Genomic DNA, 12,628 nt, shown 5'->3' on the forward strand with positions numbered 1-12,628 from the left:
TGTTCCTCGAGCTCACCATTTAGGAAAGCATTGTGTACATCAAGCTGTCGTACTTCCCATTTAAAACTAAGAGCAATGGTTAGTATGTGGATAGTTACAGCTTTGACTACTGGGTTAAATGTCTCAAAATAATCAAGGCCAAGTGTTTGATGATACTCTTTTGCCACAAGTCTAGCTTTATACCTGTTAATACTCCCATTTGGCTTGTTCTTTAATTTGTATACCCACTTGCACCCTATGATATTGACATCAGAAGGCTTGGCAACAAGATCTCAGGTGTGATTTCGATGAAGAGTTGCAATCTCTTGATCCATTGCTTGAATCCAATATGGATCTTTTAAAGCTTGACTGAGTGTATATGGTTCTGTTATCTTCATAGCAGTTAGATCAAGAATGACCTTCTTTTTAGTGATACCACTCATCAACCTTGTTATCATGCATGGAGCTGGACTTGACCCAGGGGTCTAATCAGTATGAATAGACTCAGGAGAAGAAGAAGAGATTGGGGAGGTTGCAGACTCACTCAAGGAAAGAGAATCTATATTTGTGGGAATGACATTAGTGGCCATTGAGGTAGGTTTATCAATAGGGTAGTGAGGCAAACCACTAGGGGGAGTGGTATTGTAGGAGGTAAACTGGCGGAGGAAGCATCATCAATCTGAGATAGAGGAAGGTTTTTGTTGAAAGGGAATTGTATTCCATAAAAAACAACATGAGGTATGACGTAGACTCGTCCAGTGAGATAATCAAGGCACAAATAACCTTTGTTGCTGAGGTTATAACCAAGAAATATGCACTGAATCGATCAATATTGTAGTTTATGGTTGTTATAAGGGCGAATGAAAGGATAACATAGGCAACTAAATACTCTGAGGGACTTGTAATCAGGAATTTTCTAAAAAAGAGTTAAATAAGGTGAATCATTGTTGAGTACCTTATTTGGCATTCTATTAATGAGGAATGCTGCTGATTGAAATGCATATTGCTAGAACTTCATTGGTAAAGAAGCATGAGCTAGCAAGGCCAATCTAGTCTCTACAACATGTCTATGCTTCCTCTCAACACTCCTATTTTGGGCGGAATTATAAGGGTAGGAAAAACGATGTACAATACCAGCCTGTTGAAGAAAAGTGATGAAGGATTTGAACTCACCTCCATTGTCAGACTGCATATATTTTATAGTGTCATCAAATTGATTCTCTACTTGAAGTTTGAATTGTTTAAACATTGGAAGAACTCGGTCCTTTGTGTGTAGAGGATAGAACCACGTTGTCACACGTCACCCGCGCGGCGTCGTTGGTGATTTTTCATTTGCTTAACCTGTTCTTTGGGAGTCGCCACCTAGTATTCGATTCAAGGTTACTAGAAAACCCAGATGTACTGGTTTTTGTCAGAGATTCACGGGTAAGGGACTTGTTGGGCTAGGGAATGTATTAGCACCCCTAGCGCACCTTACCTGAGGTAAGCTGCTTCGTGATTTGATGTAATTTAATAGATTTTGAAAGTTGTCCTGCCAATGATTTCGTAAAAAAAAAAAAGTTCTCCTCGGTAAGGAAATCCTTATCTTAATACATCTTACGTATAAGATTATAATTCCAGATACCAAAAGAAAAAAATATTTTTTGAAATATTAACCAAATTCAATGCAAATTAAAACATTTATTTTTTTTCTTTTTTTAATTTTTTTTCTTTTTAGTTTTTATCATTCAAAACATACATAAAAAAAAAACAAAACACCCACTCAAAAACTCTTCCTGTACTATGTTTAAACACACACCCACTACATGTTTACAAATCAATCAAAATTTAACATAAAACAAACAGTACATTAAACAAACCAAAAATTACAAAAATAGCCCCAAAACAATCGGGAATTACAGGGAAGGCCTTTTGCACCACCGGAACAGTGGTGGCGCGTGGGTTCACGTGCCGCTGCAGGAAAATCCAGGCAAAGCAGGGGGGTCTGTAACGGCTTCCTCTCGGTTTCTTTTCCTCGCCGGCGGTGACCTGCAAAAGTAGCAAAATCGCAACAACTAATTGATTCTCCTTTCTCTTTCCTTTTTAGATCTGTTCGCGGTCTTCTTTCTTCCTCTCGGGTTGCTTTGAGGGGGAGCTGCTGCGGGGGAAGAAGGCAGACAAATCTAAGTCTGTGGGCGCCGCCGTGCTCGGGCTGCTATTGGAGGCTTTGATTCGGTCTTGGCGAGCTGGTCGGTTGGTGGTGAAGGAGATCGGCTGCTGCTATGGTAGGCTCTGTTCGTTGGCCGGTTGCTGTTGATAAGACTAGAGGAGAAGAAGACACTGCTAACGGGAAGGTTTAGGTGTTGATAGTGGGTTTCTTTCGGGTTGTGAGATGAATAGATCGGGAAGTGAGGCTGTTTTGTGGGGGAAGAACGGCTAGTAAAGGGGTGTTGGTTTTGGGGGGAGACGACTCTATTGGTTTTGGGAAAGTCCCGCAAAGGAAGGAGAGCTTTGGTTTTTCAAAGAGAGGGGGCCCGTCCGGTGTAGAAAGGGGAAAATGGCTGGTAGGCAGAGATTGGAGAGGCTGCAGCAGTTGGGTGAGGGCGGCTATCTCTTTGCTGGGTATGGGAAGTGCGGCTGGTTGGATAGAGATGGATTTAGGTTTAGGGTTTCTTTGTCTTTCCCTTGGTGTTTTCAAAACTGCCCCCTTCTTTTCTATGTGCTGAAAACTCCTATTTATAGGCAAAAATATTGCCAGGTCCCCAAACTTGGTCCCTCAACTTCTTTATTTTTTTTGTAAATTTGATTTTTTTTATTTTTTTGGATTTTTCTTATCAACATCGACTCGAAATGAGGAAAATCATTGATTTTAAAAATAACGCGTTAAAAGTCGAACGCGCTCTAAAGACCTTTGAAAATTTAAATTCTTTTGAGACGATGCTAAAAATGATGCAAATATATTAAAAAAAACATATTTTTTGGATTTTCATTGTTTTTCGCTATTTTTGGATTTTTCTGAAAATTTATCAAAATATGGGTCAAAATTTGGGTAGCAACACACGTGTATCATGAGAAATCATCTAAGAACAGGATAAAGTACTTAGCACCAGATGTGGATTTGACTGAGGCCGACCCCCAGATGTCCATATGAATCAGTTCCAATGGTTTGGAAGCACGAGAGGAGGAGAGACGAGTGGGCAATCTGTGACTCTTTGCAAGTTGTCAGGAAGAACATATAGTGGAGCAATTAACAGCTTTATTCTTTTCATAGGAAACATTACAGCTTTGTAATATTTGGACTACAACATTAATGGCAGCATGACCTAGTCTGTGATGTCATATGTCCATTTTATTATGAGTGGTTCTGGAGCTTGGAGAATGAAAAATAGAGAAATCTTTAATGCGAACATATGTCATTTTCTTGTTGTTCAGTGCTGGAAACTTGTAAAGTCCATTCTCAAGTCTGCGTCGTGTTAGTATCTTCTTCATATGCGGATCCTTCACAAGGAAACTATTAGATTGAAATTCAATCAAAGCATTATTATCTGAGCAGAACTTGGCAACACTTATCAAGTTTGCTGAGATGAATGGAACATGAAACACCTTTCTAAGTTGAAATGATCGTGAGTTAGAGACTAGACGATGGGAACCAGTGTTGGAAATGGATAAATGCTTAGCATTACCAACTGTGAACTTATATGTCCCTGTGTATGGAGTAGAGTTGGTTAGATTCTCCACATTCCGAGTCAGGTGATGACTTGCTCCAGAATCAAGGTATCAATTATCATCTACAAGATTATTAGAGGAGGCAACCATAGCAGGTATATTGTTTTGATTTCTGATATTCATATTCAAAGAGTTAGTACCACTGTTTGAAGAGTTTTGATAGGAAATATCAAATCTGTGATAGCAGACGTGTACATGGCCAAATTAGCCACATAACTGATATTGTGGCTTCTCTGAACTAATTGAATTATGTCTTCCATTCTGTATATATCTGCCCCCATAACCATGACCTCTGTAGTTATAATTGTTAGCATTTGGAGTGTAGCTTGTGTAGCTGTGCCCTCTACTGCCATTATATTTCCTTCCACCACCCCTGTTATTAGAGGAAGAGGCATAATTGGCTGCCATTGCGAAAATTTGATCTATTGAGCTTTGTTGCTCAAATCGATTTTCAAATGCTAAAAGCATACTGTGAATAGCTTCAACTGAGATTTTATCATCTCTAATGTTGATAGCAGTTACTACTGCATTATAGTCAAAACCAAGTCCTCCAAGTAGATTCATAACTTGATCTTGTTTGGATACAGGTTTTCCAATGGCTAATAGACTGTCTGCAGCTCCTTTCACCTTCATGATGTAGTCTATCATAGACAGAGGTCATTTCTTTATGGATTGCAGTTCAAGCCTTAGTTGCATTATTCTAGCTCTTGAAGAAGAAGAGAAGGTCTTCTCCAATGCATTCCAAGCAGATTGAGAAGTAGTGTGTCCAATGATTTGTGCCATGATAGCTGATGTGAGAGACGAGTAATCCAGCTGAGGATTGTGTGATCTTGTCTCCTCCAAGCAATGAAGGTTGGATTGATTACACATGCACTTAATTCCTTCTCTGGACAGACAGAGGTACCATCTATGAAGTCCTCAAAACAATTAGCAACAACAATATTATCAATTTGAGATTTCCACAAAACATAGTTGGTTAGATCAAGTTTTACTGGTAATGCATGGTTGAGCTGCTGATAAGATGAAGTGAGTGCCATTTTGTGGTTTGCCAAGATCCAAGAGGACTAGAGGTTGAGGAGGACTGACTTGAAGCAGAAGTCATGGTTGGATCGAAAAAGGAAAGAAGTTTCTCTTTGAAGCTCTGATACCAAGATAGAATTTGAGAATTCCTTCTCTTTTACTGATTGTATTTCTTCTCAATGATTCTATACATGCACACACCATGTATATATATAACTACAGACTGTCAAGACAGCTGTCATAACTAACAACCTGTCATGGTAGTTAATATAACTGCAGCTAAGGCAGTTAGAGTTGGTTACAATACAATTAGAGTTAGTTACAATGAGAAGAAGAGATAATTAACAGAAATCCTGACGTAACAAGTTATTCTTCAGCTCTTCTTCTCAGCTAACTCTCACGTAACCAATTCTTCTTCTACCGTTGGTTTATCAAGCTTGGAACAAAGAGAGGAGGAGGAATTGTGTGATTTGTTTTACTCAAATTCTTGTTGGTTTCATCAATTAATGTGAGTAATTAGGGTGATTAACTTAGTTAAACATTAAGAGGGGGTGATTTTAAGGTGGTGAGTGCTTTGGAGGAAGAATTTTAAGTTAGGGTTTGAAGAGGGAGGAGAAGAAAACTTGATTTTTCTTGCATTCTTTCCTTGAATCCTTATCAAAGTGAGGTAAATAACATGCTTCAATTGATTAATTTCTCTAATTTTATGTTTGATGAAAGATTATGCAAAATTATGATTATGTGAAGTTGTGGATGTATGTTATAAATTATGGGAATAATGCAAATTATGATTTAGTCATGTTAGAAAGCATGAATTATGGTTGGGTAAGTGTTTAATTTTAAATAAAAAAAAACAAGAATCCCCCTCCCCCTATTTTAATTGAATTTTCGGCCAAAAGATGAATAATTTAAGGGATTTGAGGTTTTAATCCAATTGTTGGGAAAATGTGGAAAGATATAGGTTTATAAGTGTTATTATATGAAAGGAGTAAGAATTTTTCAAAGAGAAAAGAAAAATCTTCACTTTCTTCCCTAGGTTATTTTCGGCTAAAAGGAGAAGAAAATTAGACAATGGAGTTTAATAATATTATTATTGAGAAATCTTGCCAAATTGAAGATAATTGATGTTGATAGGTTAAATTGAATAAGGATTTTTGTGAAAAAAAATAAATGTGTAATTGGTATTAGAATTTTACCGGTTCAAATGAATGAACAATGACAAAGTAAATTGTGTTGGTGCAGAGGAGGCCGCAGGACCTAATCAGCAACAAGAGACCTATTTAAATGCACAAACACCAGGTATTCATTGATCAACCAATTATATATATTCTCTAACAAATGTATAGCAACTGAGCTCTCAAAGTATGTCTGGTCATACAATCTGAAGAACACAAAATAAGAAAAATGTACGAAGAAAAGATAAAGAGAAAAAAAAACTTTGAGAAGAAAACCCTGTCAATTTTTAGAAGAATTGTTTTTGCAAACAAGGTACACTTAGATAGTTAATAAAAAACACAATTCTTTATTGTTTAATGTAATTATTCTTAGACAAGTGATACAAGTTTCATGTGACATGGTTATATTATTTCTTCCTTATGCTATTTTCTACTATTTTTCTCCCATAATTATAAAATATTTTAGATTTATCATGAAGTTTTATTAAATATTTTACGATACAATAATAAAATTTTTGTTTCATCATTATGTAAGATTTTAATGTTTAGTTTTACTAGACTAATTTACATGAATATAAAATTAAAATTCTTATTTTGTTAATCTTGTAAACTTAACGTTGTATTATAACTACAAACAACACATATAATAGAATTAAATATAAACATACAATAAATTATATATAATTTATTTCAAAAATAAAGTATATTCTAAAACTTAGTTTAAATAAAATACTGAGTATCTTTTCTTCTTAAAGATTTATTGCTTGTTACTTGGTGCAAATGAATGATTACAATTAGCTTTTTAGAATTCCAACAACACCACCGTAATTAGTTGCACTACTAATCAAGGTCTAGATCTTAGAAAGATAGATTCAAAATCTCAAGAATAGAATAAAACAAAGAAAATAAAAGAGTAAAACAAGGCCGGAAAAACATAAGAGAATAAGGCATAAGAGTTATTGCTTGGTGTGCAGAACAAACCCCCATCAACCTCCATTTTATAGTGATTTTTAAAACCAAAATTATTACAAAATTAATTATGATAATTATTAGAATCAATTCTTGTTGTTTTAACCATCATAAAACAAAATAAAACCTCATCGTTTTTCACCTTAAAAACCAAATATTTTATCATTAAAAAATAAATTATTTAGGTAGTGGAAGGTAACTAATCATAAAATGATACAAACCAAGTCAGGTTCGAATTTGACCTTAAAATGTCTGCTGACCAGTTTTGCAAGATTGAACATATCTCTCAAACCGTACATCAGAATAAGCTGAAAGTTTATAGGAAGATATTAGACACATGAAAATAAATTTTGGTAAATTTTCAGATCCAATAGAGTTCAAGAACATATTATTTCAGAGGATTAAATTTATTAGACAAATATTGTCAAATCTACCAGACTATACCTTTGTATATTGTTTGGGACATATTTGAAGCTATAAGGGACTTTTGCTACGATTCAGTTTAGGCTGAAACCTAAACATTTCAGGCTTTTCATCCATATATGGTAGGCCCAATAATTTATCTAGACGAGAGAGAATAACGTGTTTGAAGTCGAGACTAAAAATCTACCAAAATTGTGTGAAAATTAGAGATTCTGGCTACATGGAGGAATTTTGGCATGAAAACTTTGTTTTTATTATTCTATTCTATTTATTTATTTAATTTTGAAAAATTATTTTATAATTTGGGTTTGTTCTGACCTATTAGACATTGTTTAATGATTTATTTTATTATTGGACTTATGTTAATTGATTGCTAGTTTAAGCCCATTAACTTGCAACCAAAAAAGGGTCCAATAAGGGTTAGTTTGAGGAGACTATATTATGTTTTTTTCTAGCTGCAAAATTCAGTAGCAAGTCGGAGACTAAACATGAGTTTTTTTTTTTTGGTTTGTGGCTAAACAACCTTTCTTTATAGGGACAAAAATCGTACATTGACTTATCGAAAATTAACTGGTTTCATGGGATCATTCACATACTTAGGATTCTTAGTTACAAGGTTATCTAAAGGTCCAAGTTTTTTTTCCAATACTTTTGGTCCTTAGGTATATGGTTACCTCTAGGTCAATCTCTATCAAACTTGATTTTTGACTTACCGGGTTATTATCTACTTCGTTGGGGGTTGGTTAACTACATGATCAAAAGGTTCGCATAAGTTGGTATTAGAGTTAGGTTCGAAAAATCAAGTTATATCCTTTATTTTCATCTTGTTAGTTTCGGCTTCTTTAAATTTAGTTGTCTTCGATTCAGTTTTTGATTATTTTGTGTCTAGAACTTAGTAGTTTGTATCTAGAGTTCCTTAAAAAAAAAGGTTTTATTTTACTTTTTTACTATCTCAGAATATATCAGTAGCATAAAGAGTAAAAAAAAAAGAAGTCTAAAAGTCATTTTTTTTAATATGTCACATACAAAAATAAGGGAGAATTTGGAACAAACCAATTCATATAATTCTCAAATTTTATATACTGGTTCTAAGATCCCTAATTGCACCCCATATAGAATTTGAGCTCATTTTAAGATTTTTTTTTCTATAGTAACCAAGGTCGGGATTAAAACTTGTCTTAACAAGTCAGATTCATATCGAAAAGGAATCTCGGGTCAAATAAATTTATAAAACTCTCAAATTTTATATACTAGGTTTGAAGGTTCTAATAACACCTCATATAAAATTTGAGGTCATTTGGAGTTCTTTTTTCTATAGGAACTAAATTCAGGATTAGAACTTGTCATAACATGTCTAATTCGCGTCAGTAATTCAAACTTGGTTTGCTTTTGTTATTTTTCAGTTATTACACTATAATAATATCATAATTGACATATTTAAGTGTTAATCAAATTTTCTTTATATAACCTTTACATCATTTTTCTTTCGCGTCTTCAAAAACATATATTTTTCGTATAAATTCATTTATTACTCATGAAATTATAATTATAGTTTCGTCTTTGCTTGTTTTTATATTTTCCTTACTTCTTAAATTATATACACATATTTAGATACACTGCTACAACTGTTATATTTGGCGTTGATTTCAGTTCTGCAAGAGTCAAAGAAAGGTGAGATGAGAGGAAAAAGGCGTAGTGAACATATTTTGAGTGAAAAATCTATATTTGAGTGAAACACGAGGAGTGTAAACATGTGAGGGAGTGAGTGAGGAATATATATTTCTTGTCAACTAACCAATTTCTAGATTCAAAGATATCGAAGGCAAGCAACAACATGGAACCGCAGATAGGAGACGATGAAATTATAATTCAATTACGCATTATAAATCAATGGATGGATTGAATGGCCAATGAATTTGAAGATAGGTTGGAGAGGAAATGTGTTAATGATCATGGTAGGGTTTAAATTAGGTTCGAGTGAAGATAATTTAATGTTAGGAGGGCTGTTACGCGAGTTAACACTAATGTGGATGAGTTTATGGTTGATAATGCGAACATGAGTGATGTTGATTTTAAAGATATGTCCGTGGGACATGGGAAATGTTTTAGACAACACTAGAAATGTCAGTTTATAAGGGAAATATATGGTAATAATTTTCACCAGAGGGGTAATTATAGGTACTAGAACCATAATGCCGAGTTAGATGGATATTTGAATACAATTAAGCTGAAAATACTGACTTTTTATGGAAGAATGATTCTGAAGTTTATTTAGAATATGAGAAGAAGATGTATTGTATATTTCAGTTCATAATTATCCGGAAGCCAAGAAAGTCAAGTTTGCTTTGATTGCTTTTACTAACCATGCCATTATGTGGTGGGATCAATTAGTGACAAATAACATGAGAAATTATGAGGTAAGTTAATACTTGGGATGAGATGAAATCCCTTATGAGGAGGATATTTGTGCCTAGCCACTATTATAGAGAATTGTATCAAAAGTTACAAAGTTTTACAGGTGATACGTCCTCTTTATTCACAACCTGTCCCTTTATCCAGACTCTCGTAGACTAATAAATTCCATAGTGACCGTAATAATAGGTGGCGACTCCCATTTCTTTTTTACTAATAATAAACAAGAATTCCTTGTTCTTCCCCATTTCATGCTAAGTCTTGCTCTGGGAAGACGATCGTCATGACGTCGTACATGTGCGACAGAATGACGACTCCACTGCGGACTTCCATGGACTAACCTTTGTTTGTTTGTCTAATTGTTGTGTTTTTTTTTTTAATCTGCACATTTTTATTCTTTTATGCTTTAATTTTTTATTGTTTTTGTCTATCATTTTTATTATCAACATGCATTCTTTTATGCTTTAATTTTTTTATATCACATATGTATTTGTATATTAAATATAGATTAGTGCTTCATGCATCACTTGCTTTAGTTTTTAAAAGCGCACACAAGCTTCTAAGTTCGGTGGGGGATTAACGGTTTGCCTTATGAATATGGGTCAAGGTACAGATTCATGAAACACCCAACTCATATCTAAGTGCCTGCTTGGTAATGGTGGATATATGTGCTTTAACCATTCCTCATAATGCCTCCATACTATCTTTACGAAGACCGTCACTGGACAAATATGACGAGGTAGAAAACCTACCCTGACTCACTTAACGAATAGATCATGTTCTTAGGATTGTATGTACCATTTGTAATTTACATCAAGAAAAACCTGATCATAACGTAAGTAACTCAGTGCTCCATACGGGGGAAATGAAAGCAGAATTCGTTCGGATCCTCCTATATGTTCAATCTTTTTTTAGCGGTTTCCCCAGAGATCTTTATCATTTGCTAATCCTATATTGCAGGATCTTGAACTAAAATCATGACTTCCATAAAATACCCATCTTTTCAAGAATTTGGGTAAGAATTTGAGCTGGCATAATTAGCTGAAAGAAACTGTCCAAGAATCGATGCTAGTAAATTACCATGCATTACACAGGTGAATTGCATGATAAATGATCTAGAGAAACTACTACCCATCCTGGAGTATGTTGATGAGACTATCTTTGAGAGGTAATATGGGAGGATTGCACAGCTAATGAGACTATCGGTACAAACAAAAGCTATAAAAGCCCTATTAATCTTTTGGGATCCTAATTATAGGCATTTTACCTTTGCGAATATTGATATGACACCTACATTGAAGTAATACGACAAGATCTTGTATTTTTCAAATAATAGCCATAAGATTTACTTCAGACAAAGATTCAAAAATACAGCTTCATAGGTAGTCAGATTGTTGTGCCTGGGAAAAGTCAACTAGTGTGGGGTAGCTGATGGGGGATTTAAGTGGAAGGCCATCGAAGCCAAGATGAAGAAGAATGTCGAGGAAGGAAAACTAGGAAATGAATGGTACAAACTAGTAGCTTTTGCTACATTTGGTCTAGTTCTATTTCCATTTGAAATTGGGGCTATCAGTCTAGAAGCTGCAAATGCATTCGTGGAATATAAGCATACTCGAATTAACCATTCTACAATCATTTTGGCCAAAACCATGCTACCACTCAATCATTATAGGACGCACGAGAAAGAAGCTTTAAGGTGTTGTATTCCATTATTGCATTTATGGATTGTCAGTCACATCGAAACACCAAAAGATATTTTTAATAACTTTTGGTGGTTTGATCTTGAACCACCAAAAAATCGTGTACTAGATAAGACTTGAAAGAATCTGGATGAGAAAGCATGGGTAGAGAAGTACGCTGCATGACCATTAAGCAACTTTAAATGGAAAACACCATGGATGAATGACACGGTCTGCATAATAAGTTATGGTAGCAAGATCTAGGTTCCTTTGGTTGGTGTAACTGGATATGTTAGCTATGCATCTGCGCTTGTAACAAGACAATTGGGTGGAATGTAGTATGTACCAAGGAATTTAGGGTTAGCGGATTTCTCTAGTATATTTAGACATCAGTCATCCCTCAGGGAGATGGAACTCATTAAGTAAAATTGGGAAAGGCTCCTATTAGTGAAAAGAGGAGAGGAAAGCAGGGCTAAATCCTTATTCAGCCAAAATTACGTAACTTTGAGAAATAAAAAGCTTTCTGAAATGATTGCACTCCCATAACCCAGAAGTTCAGAATTAGAATAACCAAAAATGAAAAGGGTATCAACAAGGAAAATTTGAGAAGGCAGATATAAAAGTGCAAAATCGGTCTTTGTCATAGCAAATGGCAGCAAGCCAGCAACAACTCTTAGAGAAACAACTGGAAGAAAAAGATAAGATGTGAAACTTCTTGAATCGACAGTTAAGAGGGAACGATGAACAGTTGGCAACTTTGGCAAAGGATCTTGAGATAGCAAGAGGTTGGAAGAAAAAAGCTGAGATTATCAAAGAGGTGACCGCAGGGATCCAAAATGAGTAAGCAACTCTAATGGCCAAACATGATGAACTGGTTAACAAATGCGTACAAATGGAAAAAGAAAGGGTCCAGATCAAAAAGTTAGCTAAGAGTAGGATGGTTTCTGATAAAGAAATGATAGATTCCTTGAAAAAAAAGGACTACCTTAAGAAGAAATTAGATAATGAAAAAGAGAAGAATAAACTAGCTAGAATGGATATATAAAAAGGAAAAAGGATTCAAACCTAATATATAGCACAATCAGAAAAAAAAAATGCTAGGAAGGACGTTGAATTTGACATGAGAGATTGCAAGGAGAGGGCTGAGTATGCAAAGGAACAACTTATGGTGGTACAGACTGAGTTGGGAATTCGAGAAGAAGAGTTGAAGAAGCTAAAAGGCCAATGCTTTAAGATGGAAAAAGAGCTGAGCAGATTTGAGCAAGA

Source organism: Populus trichocarpa, chromosome 18 (genome assembly GCF_000002775.5).
Source record: "Populus trichocarpa isolate Nisqually-1 chromosome 18, P.trichocarpa_v4.1, whole genome shotgun sequence".
In the NCBI taxonomy this organism is placed as follows: Eukaryota; Viridiplantae; Streptophyta; class Magnoliopsida; order Malpighiales; family Salicaceae; genus Populus; species Populus trichocarpa.